This window comes from Pteropus vampyrus, unplaced genomic scaffold (assembly GCF_000151845.1).
Source record: "Pteropus vampyrus isolate Shadow unplaced genomic scaffold, Pvam_2.0 Scaffold571, whole genome shotgun sequence".
Classification (NCBI taxonomy): Eukaryota; Metazoa; Chordata; class Mammalia; order Chiroptera; family Pteropodidae; genus Pteropus; species Pteropus vampyrus.
In genome coordinates this window covers 2,651-23,033 of record NW_011889352.1, presented here as the reverse complement: position 1 = coordinate 23,033, position 20,383 = coordinate 2,651, and the positions used below count along the sequence as shown (strand labels likewise).

Below are 20,383 nucleotides of genomic sequence, written 5' to 3'. Positions count from 1 at the left end.
AATAAAAGATTTACCAGACACACAGAACATAGCTTAACATTTTAACTTACATATCGTAAACAATTTATTGTTTTCCTATTCCTTACAACTAGATAGAATTTATTCGTACTCATTAAGGATTGAGTGTTCCATAAAACCTTGCTTGATCTGACTTCTATCTTTCTGCCATCATCTCCTATGATTTATTCCCCTGCTCATAATATTCCAGCCACAGAGAAGTCTTTTTTTTTTCCTATTCTTCAAAAGCTAAGCTTATTTTTGTTTTGCAACTTGCTATTATTTCTGCTTAGAATATTCTATGTCCTCCTCTGTCCTATCTTTGCATTTGGTTTCTTTTTTTATATCCAGTATGATCCTATTTTTTTTAAATTTATTGGGGTGACATTGGTTAATTAGGTTTAAAGTATACAGTTCAATAATACTCCATATGTATATTGCATTGTGTGTTCACCACCCAGTTAAGTTTCTTTCTGTTTCTTTTATCCTTTGGGCCTTTTGCACCTCAGTGTGGCCTTCCTTTACTTTTAGTCTATATTAGTAGCCTCTTCAGCCCAGTCTTCTGTATCATGTTTATTTATTTTTTTTTAGAAAGTTATTATTACATGTTATCTTCATCTATTTATTGTCTGCTTCTCCTACAATTTAAGTCCTCAAGAGCAGAGACTTCATTCCCCTTGTTTCCCACCTAAATGGTACTCAGTGATATTGTTGAATAAATGATTAAAGTGAGAAAGTCTTGTTCAAAGTATATTTTAAAGTTATTTTTCTGGTTTTTATGTTGGCAACATGCTTCTCACTTTTCTATATTTTGGTTCTTTAGTCACTTTTTTAATGCTATATTCTGAACTTTATGGCTTCCTGTGAGGCATTTTAAAGGTTTCAGATGTAGGTTAAAAAATAAATTACTTGTTCCTGGTAAATAGCACCATGCAGTGCATGATTTAATTTCAAATTTTCTGCAGATTTTGACTGTGAGTTTCTGGACCAGGATTTGTAGTGTAACCTTCAGTAGCACTGTATGATCTAAGCAAGAGATACAGTTTTAAAAAATATTCGAAGGAGATGGGTTGGTGCTGGTAAGAAGTATTTTAAAAAACATTTTTTTTTTTTTTAAATTATCAAGTGCTGTCAACTTTGGTGGTTTACAGACTAGTGAACATTTGCCTGGTTATAAAGCAGTTGCTTTAAGTTGTCCCTTATTATCATCTTTATTCCATTTATTCCAGTGATGTATAGTCCTCCTTATAGACTAGTACTCAGTTAGCTAGCTATTTGGTCAGTCTGTCCTTTAATTCAGCCCTGGGAAATGGATAGGTATGAGTACAGGTCAGTTTAAGTGTGATAGCAAGAATTTGAGGAGTTCTTTGCTGATGTCCCTTATCAGTGAAATAGGAGGCAAGGATGTTTGCTCAGAATAGGACATTTAAGGAAAGTAGTGGAGAATTGGAGGAAATTGACTTGGGAAGTGAAGAAAGGTGGCCGGGTAGAGCTGAGGACCAAACTGAGATAGGTAATGATATGTTTCAGTCATACCAGTCTGTTCATTTGTGTGAACAACTAGAATGGTAAATTGTCAAGCAGTATAATAAAAAAGTCTTATTTTTTTTAGTTCTCTAGTATATATTTGACAGTTAAAATAAGAACTGTCAAGTGGGGTTTTCAATGTATGTCAATGTAACATATGAGATAACTACAACATGAAGGGTAAGAGTAAAGGAGTCTCTGTGATGGTAATGCTTTTACATTCCACTTGAATTGTTAAAATAGTGATTCTAAGAAGATTTATAAAAAATAAGTTCATCGTTATCCCTAGAGCAGCCAGTAAAAAAATATACAGAGGTATAATAAAGAAATATACAGAAATATAATAAAAACACAATAAATAAAATGAAATACTAGAAATACTCAATCTAGAAGAAGGCAAGAAAGGAGAAACAGGGATGAAAACAAAGGAACAAACAAAATAAAATACTAGTCTTAAATCCAAACATATCAATATTTATATTAAATATAAATGGTCTAAATACAAGAATTAAAGACAGCAATTGTCAGATTCAATAATAATGTTTAAAAAAGACATACACTATGTATAAGAAACTCACTTTAAATGTAATGATATAGGCAGGTTAAAGGGATAGAAAAGGATATACTATGCAATAATAAAATATTGGGATTGGCCATATTACTATTATACAGAGCAAATTTCAGAGCAAGGAAAATTACCAGAGATATTACACAATGATAAAGGACCAAGAATACTCATCAATTCTAAATATCTATGTACCTAGCAACAGAGCTTTAAAATACATTATGCAAAAACTGGTAGAACTGAAAGAAGAAATGGAAAATCCACTTCTAGATAAAAATGTCAACATTCCATTTAGTAAGTGATAAAACAAGTACAGTAGTTCCCCCTGATTTGCAGAGGATATGTTCCAAGACCCCCCAATCAATATCTGAAACCACAGATAGTACCAAACCCTATACATACATACCAGTGATAAAGTTTAATTTAGAAATTAGGCACAGAAAGAGATTAACAACAATGATAATAAAATAGGACAATTATAACAATATACTATAATAAAAGTTATGTGAATGTGCTTTCTGTCTCTCTCAAAATATCTTACTGTACTATACTTACCTTTTTACTTAAAGGAAGTACTTTTTGGCTTCTCTTTGGCATATCCGAGTTGCCAGCATCAATAATCTTGTGCTTTGGGGCCATTATTAAGTAAGGTAAGGATTACTTAAACACAAGCACTTTGATTCTACTGCAGGTGATCTGAAAATCCAGCTGGCTACTAAGTGAATAATGGGCGGGTAGTGTATAAAGCATAGAAACACTAGACAAAAGGATGATTTTGTCTAGTGTTTCCCCCAAGTGGTAGAGAGTGGAATGGCACAAGATTTCATCATGCTACTGAGAATGGTGTGCAGTTTAAAACTTATGAATTGTTTATTTCTGGAATTTTCCATTTAATATTTTTGGACTGAGGTTCACTGCAAGTAACTAAAACTGTGGAAAGCAAAACCATTTATGGGACTACTGTATGCTAAGATGATAAAAGAATGAGATAATCTAAGAGATTTAAAAAAATAAAATCACACTAAAATGGCAGAGATAGGTAGATACTCAAATTAAATCTTGACAACATTCTGTAAGAATAGAATAAAAAGTGTCTTCTGGGCTGAGGAAGTTTCACAGCTTAAGTGCCTTGCTGCAAATTGTTGAGGGATAAAGGGCAATATCTATTTAATGGTGCCATTTCTCTCAAGCTTCTCACATTTGAAAAATCATCAGTTCTCATATTTTAAAGGAAATTTGAAAGAATTTTTTCTTTGTGCTGTTATATTTTTGTAAGTCCTTAATTATTTCATAAAACTATATGTAAGTCCTTAATTATTTCATAAAACTATATGAAATGTCTTGTGAATCATTTTCATAATCAGGGAATGTGGTTGTAAAAGCAGAAAGCCATTCAAAAAAGTTCAAGTAAAAAGATGGGGAGAGTTGATATAAAAGTGCATCACATTTCATTTAATTGTTGACAGCTTCGAGGACATAACTCACTGGAACTGCCTGGCTTGTTGACATTTCTCTGCATGCTTTCTAATTCATATAAAGTGACTATTCTGCCCACATATTCACTTGCATATGGTCATCATGACCATCTCAAAAGGATAGCCTAAGACCTAGAGTCTGTATGACTTTTGGCTCTTCTTCCCACAATTAAGTGTTCATGTTCTAATTCCAGATCCCCAGGAGAGAGTAATAAATTGCTTCAATCAGTTGCATTCTGGAGGTAGGGTTGGGAGTGAAGGGATAGGATCAGATGGCACAAGGGATCTTTCCCTTCCAGGGTTATGAGTGGGGCAGGTTTTCAAAGAAATTATTGGTGTGTCTTGTATACATCATGAATAATTTTATTTTTATACAGAAAGTGATAATTACAGAGTAAAGCAAGGGATCTTTTTAGCTTGACGGTGTCTTTCACTCGTGAATTATGTGAGCACATCTCTCTTGATAATGGAAACTTCATTAAGTGATCACAAATGAGAACACGTTGACTTCTAGCTAGACCCTCCCAAATGAATCTCTGTATTTAAGATTTATTTTTTATTAAATGTCATCAAATGAAGACCTCATAAAAATTAAATATGACATTTGACATTTATAAATTAAAAAGTTCATAATGTTACACAGACATTTTTAGACATTTTTGACATTAAAAGAAGTCCATTCATGTTATATAGACATTAAAAGCTAATATTATTTTAGGAAAATAATTCTTGTTCTGTGTAAATTTCTAGCATTGCTTCCAGTATAGTTTTAAAATTTGAAATCCTCTTAGCATACAGAATAGATTATGATATACTGAAGGATTAAGCTTCACTGTCTTTATCAGATTAATCCCGCATATATAGATCATCACTTGAACTGACAGAAATATGGCTGCAGTTCAGCACAAAAAGTTCAATGGATAAGTTATTTTATATAGGATGAATGCTGTACTTCTTGACTGGTTGATATATATTCTCCATATTAAATTTAAATCTCACATATTTCTTTCAGACTTTCATAGAGATTCGTGGAAAAGGTGTCTCTGATAGTTTTTGTGGTGAAACAATGCCATTAAATATTGTTCGGATCCTTCCCACTTTATTGGAGTAACTCACCTGGTAAGGATATTTTTTAAATTTTTATATAAAAGTTTTTACATCATTTTAAACTTTAATTTCTTATTTTAAATCTTAATTTCCTCATCATGCAAGTACAGGTAAACTTTACATTTAAACAAAACAGGTAATCCTATGAGAACATTGCTCTACTTGCTTATGAATGCATTTTTTTAATGAAATAGGTAAAAATCGTATATGTATAGGTGAATGTTGAAATGGAGCATGAAAAATGAAGATAGCTATTATAGCATGGGGATTATGGTTTGAAACTAATGTATAGTTAAGAAATATTTAAAGGAAATTTAAAACATAATTTTTTTCTAATAGGAAGTTTTATGAAAACAATTTCAAACTATTATGTAGTTGAGTGATAGAACAGAAATATTGACTTTAAATAAAATTGTTTTAATAAAGTTAAAAATAAAGTTTTTATAAGCTTATTTAAGTCATGAAAAATACTTGGTAGTTTATGTTAGAATAATAATGAGAGAATAAAAGAATACTGCTTTCTTTGAAAAGTTGAGGATGGAAGTAGAAATTAATAACTGGATTTTTAAAGAATTTTATGTTAAACTCCATAACTTTTTTTTCTTAAACAATTTTAAAGAAGTTAATATTAAGCAGTAAAAGTGCAATTACATGAAAAGCTCTATATTTTACATGTTTAAATTATTTTTCATTGTCTTTACTTGTAAGGTGTTGAAAATAGGACCCACTCCTGAATCTTCTTTCTGATAGTGGAATAAGGTACATATTATTCTGGATTGCCGCTCATGTTGAATTTATGGTTTGTCCAGATGAATTTATTAGGAGTATGTGGTTTTGTCATTGGAGAATCAGCCATGTAGTGAAGCCATCAATGCCATTCAGGGGGCACCATGCTTTCATCCACATCCCAGAATGTGTTTTAGCCATTCATTTCAGTGGTATAAATAACCCATCGGCAGCGGCCAAAAAACTACTTGTTGTCTTCATAGTATTTGTTTCCATATTTGTCTTTCTCCACTAATGTACTAAGCCTCACATCATATGCTCTGAATAAAATTTGTAGATAGCCTTGGAGGCTGCCACAGCTGCTGCAGGCCACGCTTCAGGATTGCAGGAACTCCATCTTGTCCCTCAGGTCCAGCCTCCCTAGCTCCATGACTTTTTTAAAAAGTGAATTGGTAGTTATTTAACTGGGATTATAGTTCTTGATTATTAATTACTATTATATAATCCTCCCTTATTCATGAGGGATATGTTCCAAGATCCCCAGAGGATGCCTGAAACCATGGCTAGTACCAAATCTTAATCAACTTTAACTCTGCTGAAGTATGGCAGCTGCTGCTTTATCAGCAGATGCAGCCTCTCCAGTAATTTTTATATTTTTTAGTCCAAACCTATTCCTGAATCTGTATAACCATCCCTTATTTGCAATAAATGGCTTGGTAGTGTTGTAGGGGATCCCTTGCTTAAAGTCTTTGTATAGGTTCAGTGCTTTCTGGCGTAACATGTTACCATCAGTTGGAACACATTTTCTGTTTATGTCTTTAATCCACAAATTTGATGCCTTTTCCATCTTAACTAAATACTTATTGCACACTAACTTTTACAATTTGAGGTACGACAGTAAAACTAGCATCAATTTCTTCTTCACAGTTTCATGGATAGAAGATTTATTCTTGATCTTAGCAACTTCAGCATATGATTTTTTTTTCTTTCCTTGTCAAGAACTCATCTTTTCACTTAAATAAAGCACTTTGCACTTCTCTGGCTTCTCTTTGGCATATCTGAATTGCCAGCATCACTACTCTTGAGCTTTGGGGCCATTATTAAGTAAAATAAGGGTTACTTGAACACAAGCTCTCTGATGCTGCGATAATCTGGTAACTGAGATGGCTACTAAGTGAGTAATGGGTGGAAAGTATACATAGGTTGTTCAACGTTGTTTTGTTATAATATTGATAGGATGTCATAGGAACTCTTATCAGTCAGCCTATGGTAAAACTGGTTTTGTTTTATACCATTTTGCTTAAAGTTGTAGAACCTATCGATAATGTTAATTAAGTGAGAGGACTTATGGTACAGTGACATTGGACAAAGGGATAATTCCAGGCAAGACAGAGCAGGATAGCTCGAGTATAACATCAGTTTTGGTTATTTGACTTTTTAATGAACCAAAACCATTTAGATATAGATATTCCAAACAGTTTATTCTAGTAATCAGGTACAGTGTCATAGCTAATGTGATATATCATGGAATTATTTGGGGGACCTCAGAATTTTGGAGAATAGTTGAAAAGGCTTATGGACCTATTACTGAAGGAGAAACTGTGAACCTGTCAGTGCTAGCTTAGATGCTACCTGTTTTTATCTATGCCTCTGTTCTCACTTTGGGGCTGTGGGAGCTCATTCATAATCCTTCCAGTCTGTAGCACAGCAGGAATATCAATTTATTGGAACATTTAATTAATAAACACCTCTAGGTTCACAACATTTGGAAAACAGCATTTATAAATCATGAACATTGTCAAAGAGCGCATGGATGATATATTTTTATTATTATCAAAACTTGGTTTTCTATATATTTGAGTTAGTTTTTCCTGAGGGATGCGAAGTGGGGAAAATGGGCAATTTACCTAAGAACTAAGTTTTATTTATTTGTCCCCTAGGCTTATCATCATCATTATATAGAACAAAATAGTTTTATTTCTATTCATATTTTATCTTAATATTTAAGTTTTACTTTTTAGCATAGATAAAAGGACTTAGAAATAGTACTGAACTTTTCTATTAGTTTCTTACCTAGTTGTAGAAGACAGTGGTCAAATAAAAAAAAGGTTATGGTAGATTAGGAAATGTGGTTTGTGTTTTTGAACAATGACTCCTAGAAAATCTGGAGAAAATATTGCCATCTTGACAAAAACCAGCTCTTTCCAATACATTTTTTTCTTTACAAATTAGTTAACTCGATTAATATAATAAATAAGGATGAGAATAGTAAAATTAAAATTTGCTGGTAACTCTACATCTCTTTTTAATATGGCTCATATATTATGCATTATTAAAACTTTGCCACAGCAGTAGCAAATTGAAAAATTGAATTTTACCTCCTTTCTTTGACATACATCTCGTAGAGGTACAGATGAATAGGAAGTAGGGAGAATAACCTGCAATGTAAAAGCCTTCAATCTAATTAACTTTTAACTATAAGATTTAAATATATAATTTACCTCATGTACAATACTTGAAAAAGATGTTTATTATTGTAGGCATTTATGTTCGTAAAATATATACTATCTACTAATGAATGGGTATCAAGAACTTTGAAGGATTTAGGATTTTTACCCTAGTTGCAAGCTAACAGGTTATCAAACTAGAGTTTCATGCTGATATAAGACATGAGACTCCTGGGTTAGAAATAAAGGACAGTTTATTACTCACAGTAATAGTACCTAGAGTATCAACTGTTTTTGTTGCAGGGGTGGAGCATCGATTCCTTGAGCCCCATTCCCACCAAGTGATGTAAAGAGGGCTAGATGATATCTTCACAGTCAGTGGGCTGAGGAAAGGATAGGAACTCTGAGCTTAGGGAACTTGGATCTTTTATAATGGGCAGTAAGCATGTCTCTCTTTTGCTCCAGAGGGAGATAGTATCTTGTTCCAAGGGGGAGTCATTGCCTTACAGCAGTAATTCAGGAGATCCTTGGAAAATTGTCTCCCAATAATGGGCTGAAATTTTTGCTTAATAATTTATTCATAATGCAAATTAATAATGTAAACAAGATCACAAGAGGAAATGTTTAAAATACTGGGAATAAGCATGTTTATTCTACTTTTAAAGCAATTTAAAAACCTTCCAAAATTTTATATTATTGCATTACATAAATTAAGAACTTTTACTTAGGATTATTTTGCTATTATGCTGCATGTTTTTGAAACTAATAAAACTTAGTTTATTTAAGTCCTTTGAAAACATTTTGAATTTAAAACTCAACTAATTCATAACTAATTCATTTCCTTTTTAAAATTCATACAGGGAGATTTTAGTATCAGGCCATGAAAGAGTTTAGATGTGAAAAATGCAGGTTTCTTTTTTTAAATAAAACATAAGTTTCTTATTATTTATACCAAACCAAAGTGAACCATTCTGAGAGAACCGCTATCTCCAATTTCCTGAAAGTAAACAAATAAAAATAATTAAAATCTTGTTTAAGCGGAGAGTAAAAATATTTGACTTAATTTTATATTTTTAATATTTTTAATTTAAATAAAGAGTAAAGCAAAATAAAATAGTTTAAAATGCATTGTATATATGTAAACAAGAGAACTGTATCTTACACGTAAAATTTTGATATGGTATTTACCGGTATTCTCAGTGAAGAAAAATAATATATGAAGCATAAAAAGGCAAAGAAGTAATACAAGATATTAGTTGAAATTTGGAAGCATCTGAAGGCTCCTAACATGAAAAGTTGCAAACTGGGTCATAATTTGTGATTCCACCTATTTGATTTTATAATACTGTCTGTTCTAAAGGTCCTATATAGCATATATTTCTTAATTTTGGTGTTTTACTGAGTATTTGATAGTGGCTCTTGAGGTAATGTTTATAGAAAAGATCATGGTTTTATAAGCTCTGGATAAAAATTTATGAAGCTGCAAAGAGATATTAACAAGAACTTCCATTTCCCATTTCTTATTTTTTATTTCTTTCACACCTCCCCACTCCCAACAAGGATTTTATGATAGGATTCTGAAATTGGAGAATGTTTCAATGTAAGACTAAAGGTGAATGATAATTATTTGAAAGATTATACAGAGGGGACATTTTTGAAGGTTTGGAGATAACCTACTTAGAGATGAAATACTAAAGGGAAAAGGTAAAGAGACTGGGGATGATGGTTAGTACTTAAACTGACATGTCATAATTGGAGACTTTTCTCTTAAAAAAAATTGTTTTAAAGTTACTACTTAAGTTTTATCTTTAGTTTTTTTTTACTAAGAGAAGTCTTTCAGAAAGACATTGCATTATAGTATTTTAAGTATTTTAAGTAGACATATCTCAAAGAAAACAGGTGTGGCACTGGCAAGTAAGGGAAACACACACACACACACGCGCACGGAAAAACTAGGAAAAAAGAATGAGTAATTTAATAGTGCCTGGGGCTTGTGTGTGTGTGCTGGTAAATTCAGGGGTTTTAGCTTTTAGTTTTCAATTTAAAAACAAAACATGATTTATATAAGCACTGGTATTTATTTTTAAAAACCATAAGCTCCGTATCTTGGTTTATAAGCTACTATACCAAAATTTATTTTTGAAACCACTAGAATGGTCATCAAGAAACGTGAATTTAGTTTTTGGTCTCGCTCACTGACTGGCAGAGAGCCTAGGTAAATTATTTTATTTTCCTAATATCTGGATATATTTATTGCTGGAAGGCTAGATTGTGCATACTCAGGAAATATCATCTGTTTCAGTCATATTCTTGATGTTCTGCAGTGTCTTCTATCTAGGACTTAATACCTCTCTCTTACATTAGTAATTACATTTTAAAAAGTAGGAATCATAGAATTAATTTCTCAAAGATCTACCAGGACTTCAAAACAATCTTTTGCTTTGAAAATTTCTTTAAAATCCATCGTATTTTTTAAAAAAGACTTTCTTCAGTGCATTTCCAAGGTTTCCATGATAGTCTGATAGGCTTGCACTCTGCCTTAGAAGAATATTTTGGTGACTAATGAAATAATATATTTGTATACTCATTTAATCATTATTAAAAATAAAGTATATTCATTAAATAAAATTGGGAAAACAGAAAAGTACAAAAATTTAACCATAGACCTACCAGTCATATAAAAACTAGTTTAACATGTATTTGCTTCCAGTTTCTTTTTTTTATTTTATATTTACTTTTTAAATATATTTTATTTACTTTTTAAAACAGCTGAAATCATATTGTATATACGAGTCTCTTTATTTTTGGTTTTTGGGTCTTTTTGGCTTCACTTTAAATACTTTTCGATGCTCCCACAGTTTTTGTTTTTAATGGCTAAATTTGATTCCTTTAAATACTATAGTGCCCTTAATTATTCCTTTTTTTTGGTTGAATTTATATTGTTCTCAGTTTTTTCTTTTTTATAAATAACCTTATGACAGACATTCTTAGGCATGAAGTTTTTATTTCCTTGGTAGCAATGGAATTATTGGACCAAAGCTTATGAAATTTTAGTCCTTTGGATAAACAGTATAGAATTGGTAGTTTTGCTTTGTTTCTTACCTAGTTTGGGAAGAGGTGATTTTGTTTGGTAATAGGAAGTCGTGGTTTCAAAGGAGGCTGTTCTTCATTTTTTTAAGTGCTGAAGCTGTGCTCATCCTTGACTGAATGGCTATATGTTAATTCCCCAGTCCGTCATTTGAGTTCTACATATAGTTAAGTGTATTTTCTGAGCCACACCCTATTGTTGTTACCTAATGTTGGGTAACCAGGTCACTTTTGTTTTTAAAACATACACAGACTTTCGTAAGCAAATTCTGCAGACAAGTTAAGGTTTGCTTTGCTACAAACTGAATTTTGATCTGTTGCTAACTTAGTACAGATATCTTTTTTTTTTTTTAAATAAAATATACTAAATGATCATGTTGTTATTTTATGTCAGGTTTCCCCTGTGTTACTAATGGTCTCTCATAAAGTCTCTGATTTGGTTCAACAATAATTAAATCCCAGAAGCATACTATTTTAGAGATAGAAGAATCCTTAAAGTTTCCTAAATTCCTTTCATATTGCAGATGAAGAAACTAAGGTGAATATGGGTTAAGTGTTTTGTCCAGTCACTCATTTAGTGGCAGCACTGGGATTAGAATTTAATTCTTATTTCCCTGTGAAGTACCTTTTCCACTACAGCTTTATGTTCTAAAAGATAACATGTGTTCTACAGGGCGCTTTATGGGTTAACTCCTGTGATTGCCTGTTCCTGTCATTTAATGCTCTTGTTTATAGGCATGCCAGTAGCCCACCCCTGTGTGATAGGAAATGCTTTCCTGAGCAAGTTGCCCAATTATATAAGTCTCACCATTGAATATTCATCCTACTTCTTGCATATTTGGTATCATGTAAGGATTTCTTTTAAATCAGTATTCCAGGATTTTGGTAAAGCTTGATGTTCTTTCTAGAAAATGAAATGTCAAATTGACTGAAATCTAGCATTTGCCAAAGGTTGGCTTAAGGTTTCTGGTACTTAATAAGAGACAGGTTGATAGTTTAGCTAACTAACCAACTTTCCAACTTCCTCTGTGTTAAGTAAACCATCAGAAAGGAATGTACTTAGAACATGTCATTTCATCTTACCATAGAAATGCCTTTACTGAATTATGATTTAATAATCTTTTATGAAAGATTTATAATAAAAACATCTTTGTGAATACAATTTCTGTCTTTTTTTCAAAACCCTATTTTGAAGACATGTCTAGTTTTTCAGTTTTCTAACACAAGCATGCTTGAATGGGAATGCAGTGCTAGAAATGTTTCTATCCAGATGAATTTACTATTGGCATATTTAAAAAAATTAATAAGAATAATAAGGAACAGTGTTTTGAGGTTTACAAAATGGTTTCACATTATGTAATTTGACATAACAATTCAGTGGTTATTAAATATAATTATTCCCATTTTACACATAAGGAAATAGGATAAAGAGGTATGTGGCAAGTGAAGAAGCAGTGGCAGAAAACTGGAACTGAGATTCTATGAGAATCCTGCATTCGTTCCATGATACCATTATGCCTCCCAAAATAAACCTATTTCTCTTTTTTGCCTTAGCCTCCCCAAATTCAGAGCTAAGCTCAGTTTTGTATAAAATAGCCCAGATATTCAACAACATCTCTCACTTTGCAACTTTTAATTGATTTTTGCTTTGAGTAATTTTATTTTTGATATTACATATAAAATAATCTTGTGAACTGCCCCAAATCTTTCAGAAAGTAGATAGATCATAAATACTAATATAAACTGGTTCATAGCTATGAAGAATGGTCACTATGTTGACACCTTTATTGATACCTAATGGTTTATCTAACTCTCATCTTTGGCGAATATGTTGGTATATTTAAAAATATATATCTTTAAAATCATCCTTTGGAGGAAAGAAATAAGTATGAGAATAGTTTATCACTTATCTACGTCAGTAAATAAGATGTAAATTAATAAACTTTATGGTAGAAATATTACGTAGATTAATAAACTTTATGATAGAAGTATCAATGGATAAAAAATTGTTACTTTTTTAATCACTCTTGGAAAGTACATAGTTATACTTCAGTTATATAAGGTGTTCTTTATTGATGTGGATAACTGTTAATATGTAAATACTGGGGATACATATATGCATATATATGTATATACACACATACACTTTCTAGTCTATCTGTAGTACTCTCTCCTAGATGATGGTAAGGACAGAAAGAACAATATAAACAGAACATTGCTAGATTTATCATAATTACACATTAAAAGAATGAGTTTCTTACTATTTCTAAGATTTCTTTCAGACAGCATGCCAACGAGTAGTATAGGCAAGACAGTATCGATATATAACTACATGACTTATTATGTACTTGTCTATGGCCCAAGTCAGTGGTAGGGTACAAGAGGTATGCTCCTTACCTCATTCCAACATGCAATCCCAAGTTAGCCTCTTTAAAATTTGTCTAATGAAGTTTAATACAGAACTCAAATTCTTTCCCTCAGCTTTTGTCATTAGCACAAACCTCTCTTAAAATCTTCCCTAGAGCTAGCTAGACTTCTAGTGGTTTCATTTCTTTTAATTATTTTAAAAATCATGAAATATACATAACATAAACATTACCATTTTAACCATTCCTGATTTCCGCCTCCCACAAGGAGACATTTGGCAGTGTCTGGAGACATTATTTGATTGTCATGACTGAGGTGGGGGAGCTGCTGCCATCTAGTAGGTAGAGGCCAGGGATGCTGCCAAACATCCTACAATGCATAAGACAGCCCCTCCCACCCCAAAACAGAGAATTACTTGGCCCAAAACGTCAATAGTTCTGAGGTTGAGAAACCTCTAGGTTGAGAAACTGTGGTCTAGAGCCAGACTGTTTGGGTTTGACTTCCAGCTGTGCACCTTACAAGTACATAAGTCACAGCTCATAAGGTGCACAGCTGGAATTCAAACCCAAACAGTCTGGCTCTAGACCAAAGTTATGACTGTGGGGAAGGTACTTAATCTCGGTGTCTATTGTCTATTAAAGAGGCTAACAGTAGTATCGACATGGGATTGTGAGAATTAACTGAATTAAAACATTTAAAGTACTGAAATCAGTGTCAGCCATATAATAAGCACTTGATAAATATTAGCATTATTTTATTAAAAAGTTATTGAATAGATTCAATCAATTAAAGTTGATAAATAGCTGATAGAGGAATATGTTGAAAAATAGTTACTATATCAAGAGTAAATTATCCAAAGACACACACAGAACCCTACTTTAAAGTATAGCATATGAAAATTTTGAATGAGAAAAACCTTTGCAAGCAATAATGACAGGTTGTTACAATCTGTATTTTATCTATACTTAATAACAATTTCTAAACAAGAAACCAGATGGCTAGACATAAAGTATATATGAATTAGTGCTAATATGAATTTAAGCTATATTTATATCTGAACTCAAAGACTTGTAGCCAATTAAGTTATGATAACCATTCTATAATCAATGTTTTTCTTATACTGAAAGATCCTTGGGAAGTCAATTTCATTTTTTTTAGGAGGGGGAGAGTCAGTTTCTTGATTGGATCTGTAAAGTTTTGACAGGATGCAATTTTTTTCCTTTAACAAGTTTTCTAAAAATAAGCTATTTAAAAATATATGTGATTTATGGCTAAGTTTCTTTAAACTGTAACAAATGCAGATGATTATGCATGGACATTCAATGGCAGTATGGAGTATTTCCCTCCAAACAAATTAAGAATTAAAAAAGTTTTATATATAGATATGTCCATAAAGAAGTAGATTAAAACAATGATGTTGATAATTACTAGTATTAGTATAGTTCCATGTAATTAACAAAGTCCTACTACATACATGGTCACAATAGAGCTTCATAAAAATCTTATAGAGTATATGGAATTATCTCTTGCAGATGAAGAAGTTGAGGCTTACAGAGATGAAATGATTTTTCCAAAGTTATAATGCTGGAAATTGTGGAACTATCATTTGAACTCAAGTCTCATAATGAATCAGTTACTACAATCTACTGTGAGCTTTTAAAAAAACGAAGAGGCTTTCTCTGACTTAAGCCTAACCTTTCTGAAATTGGTATAATAGGGCATTGATATTTCCTCTAAAAATGAACTTAGATGTATTGTCAGCAGAATATGGAGAGAGACCCTACATGCATTACTTATAAAAATTACATATAAATGTAATAATGAACTGGATAACTTTGTCATTACTGTAAACCTTTTATTTTTAAACTTTTAGTTTTGGATAATTTTAAACATATATCAAAGTATGATGGTATATGTAAACTGCTATATTACCTATTACTCATTTTATCAATTATCAACTCATGGTGACTTTAATTCATCTATATCCCTCCTCCATTCTCCCTACTGGATTATTTTTTGGCAAATTCTAGATATATAATTTCGCTTGTACATAATCCATATGCACAATTTTATTTTTCAAAAATAACTTTTAATAATAATTACAACTTTGAAATACTGAAAACCTGAACAGTTTTCTAGAAAGATGTTTCTACTTAATGTATACCAGTAGGCAACTTTTCCTGAGTTCAAAATAATCACATATAGTATGCTTTTCTTTGGGAATTTAAATGTCTAATAAACAGTAAGAGAAAGTATTTTACCTGTCCTATGCAGTCTTCTTTCATTTCTCCTTCTAAAATAAAAGATCACAACATTACTTATTTTAAAATATAATAAAGGACCTTAAAATTGTTAACAACCTTTTAACATCCTTACTTAAAAAATACTCAAAATAATCATGACTAAAACAAATTAAAATACTGAAAACTCTAGAGAAAGCAGTAACCAAATTTCAAAATAATATGAAATTATTCTTATATATACATGTTATAGCTATATCTGCACTGAAATCAAGTGAACAGATTATGCTTATATTGTTCCTTCTATTCTTAAAATGATGCCTAAAAACTTGTGTGGCAAGTAAGTTTCATCTAAGGGTCGATTCTAGCTGATTGGTAGCTACCTAGGGAACCATTGACAAGTTTTATGAAGCCTTTTTTGCTGCTGTTGTTCAATGGGAAAGAAAATCATATTTGATTAGTGGGTTATTTGCCCTCATAGCAGTGATATACCAGCTGACCCTGGCTTAGTAAATCAAAATGATTCTTTTAAGAGGCATCCTTATTTAAGTTTATATGCCATTAGGCCGAGAGAAAAGAAATCATTACTGCTACAATCTGATTTCTCATTATTGATGGATATTTAGGTAGACATTAATGTACATATTTTTGTCCTTGAAACAAGTAACTGCTGGTATTTATAAGTATCACTTATGTTTCATTTCTCTTATAGCACTTAGTGCATGTATGCATATACTGCTAGGCACTATGCTTATGTTAACTTGTTATTTACTTTATTTATTTAGTCTACCTTCCCAAGTAAATGATGAGTTTTCTAAAGTTTATCAATAGCATCTGAATCCTCTTCATAGTCCTAGCACCAAGAAATGCCTTGATGATTTCTATAAGAATATATGTTACTTGTCTGTCATTAACTCTAAATTACTTGCTGTTTTGAGACATATTTGTATGCACTGGGATGTTTTGTTTAGCTATTTAGTTAAATAATTACATAACATTCCTAATATGATATGGAGCCATGCTGTGAAATGTGGATCGTAATGCTTTCATAGGACATCTGGATTTTTTAAAATAATGGCTTGGCTCTTACATTTAGATAGATAAAAGTTTAAATCCTACAGTAAGATGAATCTGCTCTTCTGGAAGATTTCTAGGAGTACAAAATGAACAGTCTCTTTCAAATTGATTCAATATTTTGTCTTCCCAATATTCAATAGATTATTCTTATGACTAAATAATACTAAAACAAAATGAGCTATACTACTTTGTTTTTAAGAGTCTTCCATAGAACATAAAAACAGCCCAGAGTACTTTGTGTAGTTTTAAATAGTCATCATTATTCCTATAATCTTGACATTTTTGAGCTAAACAACTTTACTTTTCAAAACTTTTTTAATAGACACCAATTTTCACCATGTTAGTCACTGTCAATCTTCCTGGAATCCATGACAATTTTATCATATAAAGGAAAATCAACTTCCATAGCAAATGTGTTAAGATCTGTGATCTAGATTCTAGATGGACATCTAAAGAGATTGCTGTAATGAAGTGATTGCTTCTGACTGGTATATTACAGTCTTTTAAATATATACTGCTTGTTATTTTTCTCATAAAAGCCCGTGTTACTACTTCATTTAGTTTCTTGTCACCTGTGACAGTCCTTATCCCTTTACTGTGTTTGTTTTAGTTTAGATGAGGGGCTCACACTATGTGAAGGGCCAGATAGTAAATATTTTAGGCTTTGTGGGCTAAGAGGCTAAGTGCTAGTAATTTAAGTACTATATCATCTAAGTACTTAAATAACAAGAGGGAAAATTTCTACAAATTTTTATTGACAAAATTCAAACTACGATATTAAAATTGAGTACAATTTATTTTTTTATGACACAGTCTACTAACGGGATTAATTTGGGTTCAAAGTATTCTCTCTCATCAAACTCATCTTCAAATGTTCATCTATTAGTGCTGATATCTGATGAGATTTTATATATTTCACCTTTGAACATGCCCTTTCAAACAGATAAATACAAATACTGAGATCAGTCCATGAGCAGCATCTTATTTTCTGGAATTCTCTTAGATTCTTCTCTTGACGTTTGCCTTTTATCATGTCATTACATTGCAGATTAATCACTTCCAATTGCAGGTTAAGTGGAAGCTCCTCAATTGCACAGCTGATGGAATGTGAAACATGAGTTTCCTTTGCCTTTGTATCCAGGTCTGAAAAATGCTGCTGGAATTGAGAAGACCAGTTGTTTCAGTTTTCTGGGACTGAGACTGGTTTTCCAGGATTTGGAACTTAAAGTGCTAAAACTAAGACAGGTTTTTACCTAGCTGAAACTTAGTTCGAGATCAGAAAATAAATCTACTTCAAAATTGTATGGAATTATATATCTCATTTCTTGTTTTTAACTCTTGACAAAAAAATGACATTACTTTTGATTCAAACAACATTAATTTACATCGAAATGGCTTTATTTCAGTCAAATTTCACATATAACTCTTTTGCCTTGTAATTTTAGGTTGAATTCATTAAGAAACATTATCAAGTTTGCAGCAAAAGCTAACTTACAAAGCCATTCATTTGGATAATAGTGGTCAAGATGGTCTTATTCAGAAAGATTTCAGTCTCAACACAGAGCTAAAAAAGTCATAATAAAATTTTACCACTGCTGTTTTTGACTTGCATGGGAGGGCTAGTCAGTATATTCAGCTTCTGTTTTTGACAAAAATTCATGAAACTGAGGATGGGTAAGCCGACAAGAGTCAATGAAGTTTACCTTTGACACATGATAGATTCAGTAACACATGATAGATTCATATCTTTTTTGTAAGGTACTTGCTGACTGAATAATAAATACAATGAAAAACCAGAAGATTTAAACACCTTATATTTTTACAAGCTTTGTAAATTTGTCTTTTTCTTCTCCAATATATTATCATCATCAGTTGTAACACATCCTAGCAGATTTCACTTGAGGTTTACTGAGTTAGCGTTTTCTTAATTTCTTTGAATATGTACTTTCTTGAAGCTGTTTCATACACACTGTTCATAGTTACTCCAAACGTGGCATTGACTCCTCAAATTAAAAAACAGTAATATCCATCACATCTGTCAACCAAAGAAAACCACTTGAAATCATTTTCCTTTTTTTTTTGCCTTGCTTTTAAATCAGCTATTAATATCACTCCAAATGTCCTCATTTTTTGAGCACTACATGCCAAATGGCCAATAGTCTCACACAGGTTTATTTTCTCTGCACACGTTTCTTTAGCTGCTACAATCAAACTAGATTTAATTAACTCACCATCAGTAAATGGCTTTCCTTACTTCACTAACAAATGAGCCACTTAGAAACTTGAGTCATAGCTTCATGTTCATTTATTATTTTGGGGGAGAAATTCTCCTATGATGAAATATTCTGTTTAAAATTTTCTAATTTTTCTGACCATTGTTTGCCTGTGGGTAGGGGATATTGTGATGAATTCTTTGTCTGGAAATATTGATGTATATTGGATTATTTTGAGTGTAGATATAGTGTCATTGTATAATAAACACAATGATTTGCCATATAATTTGATTTAAAAAAAAATCCACAGTGCCTATTATTTTCTTCTAGGAATTCTGTAGTTTCAGGTCTTACATTCAGATCTTTAATCCATGTTGAGTTTTTGTGTATGGTGTAAGGTAGTAGTCCAGTTTCATTCCTGCATTTGGCTGTTTAATTTTTCCAACACCATTTATTGAAGAGACTGTCTTTCTCTATTGTATATTCTTGCCTCCTTTGTTGTAAATTAAATGACCATGTATGCTTGGGTTTATTTCTGGGCTCTCTATTCTGTTCCATTGATCTTTGTGTCTGTTTTTATGCCAATGTCATCTGTTTAGATTATCAGAGCTTTGTAATATACTTTGAAATCAGGGAGTGTGATGCCTCCAACTTTGTTTTTCTTTCTCAAGATTGCTTTGGTTATTTCTATACAAATTTTAGGATTGTTTGTTCTTTTTGTGTGAAAAATGCCATTAGAATTTTCATAGGGTTTGCATTGCATCTGTAGGTTGCTCTGAGTAGTACAGACATTTTTAACAATATTAATTCTTTGAATCCATGAGCATGGTTTATTCTAGGTATTTTATTCTTTTTGATACAGTTGTAAATAGGACTTTTAATTAATTTCTCTTTGAATGTTTGATATTAGTGTATAGAAATGTGACAGATATTTGTATATTGATTTTATGTCCTGCAACTTTACTGAATTGGTTTATTAGTTCTAATAGTTTTTTTTATGGAGTCTTTAGGATTGTCTATGTATGTCATCTGCAAATAGTAACAGTTCTACTTCCTTTCTTCATTTTAAATTAAGTTTATTGGTTAATACAACATTGGTTGTATTAACCAATAAACTTAATTGGGGTAACATTGGTTAATACAATTATATAATTTTCAGGTATACATTATAATTTGACATCTATATATTCTATTCTGTGTTTACCACCTAAAGTCCAGTTTCCTTCAGCTACCATATATTTGATCCCCTTTACCCACTTCAACCTCTCCCTACTCCTCTATATTGAACCCCTTTACTCCACCTACAACCCTCATCCTCCCCCACCCCCTACCCTCTGGCAACCACTAGTCTATAGTCCATGTCCATGAGTCTCTGTTTGTCCTATTCATTTGTTGCCTTTAGGTTTATATCCCACACGTAAGTGATATCATGTTATTTTCAACTATTTCTGTCTGGCTTATTTCGCTTAGTGTGATTATCTTGAGGTCCATCCATGTTGTCACAAATGGCAGTATTTCATCTCTTCTTATGGCTGAATAATATGCCATTGTATAT

The 20,383-nt window shown here is 31.8% G+C and overlaps 1 pseudogene; it reads right to left on the bottom strand.

Annotated features, from left to right (window-relative positions):
• Window positions 1-3,911: 3,911 nt before the first annotated feature.
• Window positions 3,912-7,795, bottom strand: LOC105308401 (annotated as a pseudogene).
• Between the last annotated feature and the right edge of the window lie 12,588 nt (window positions 7,796-20,383).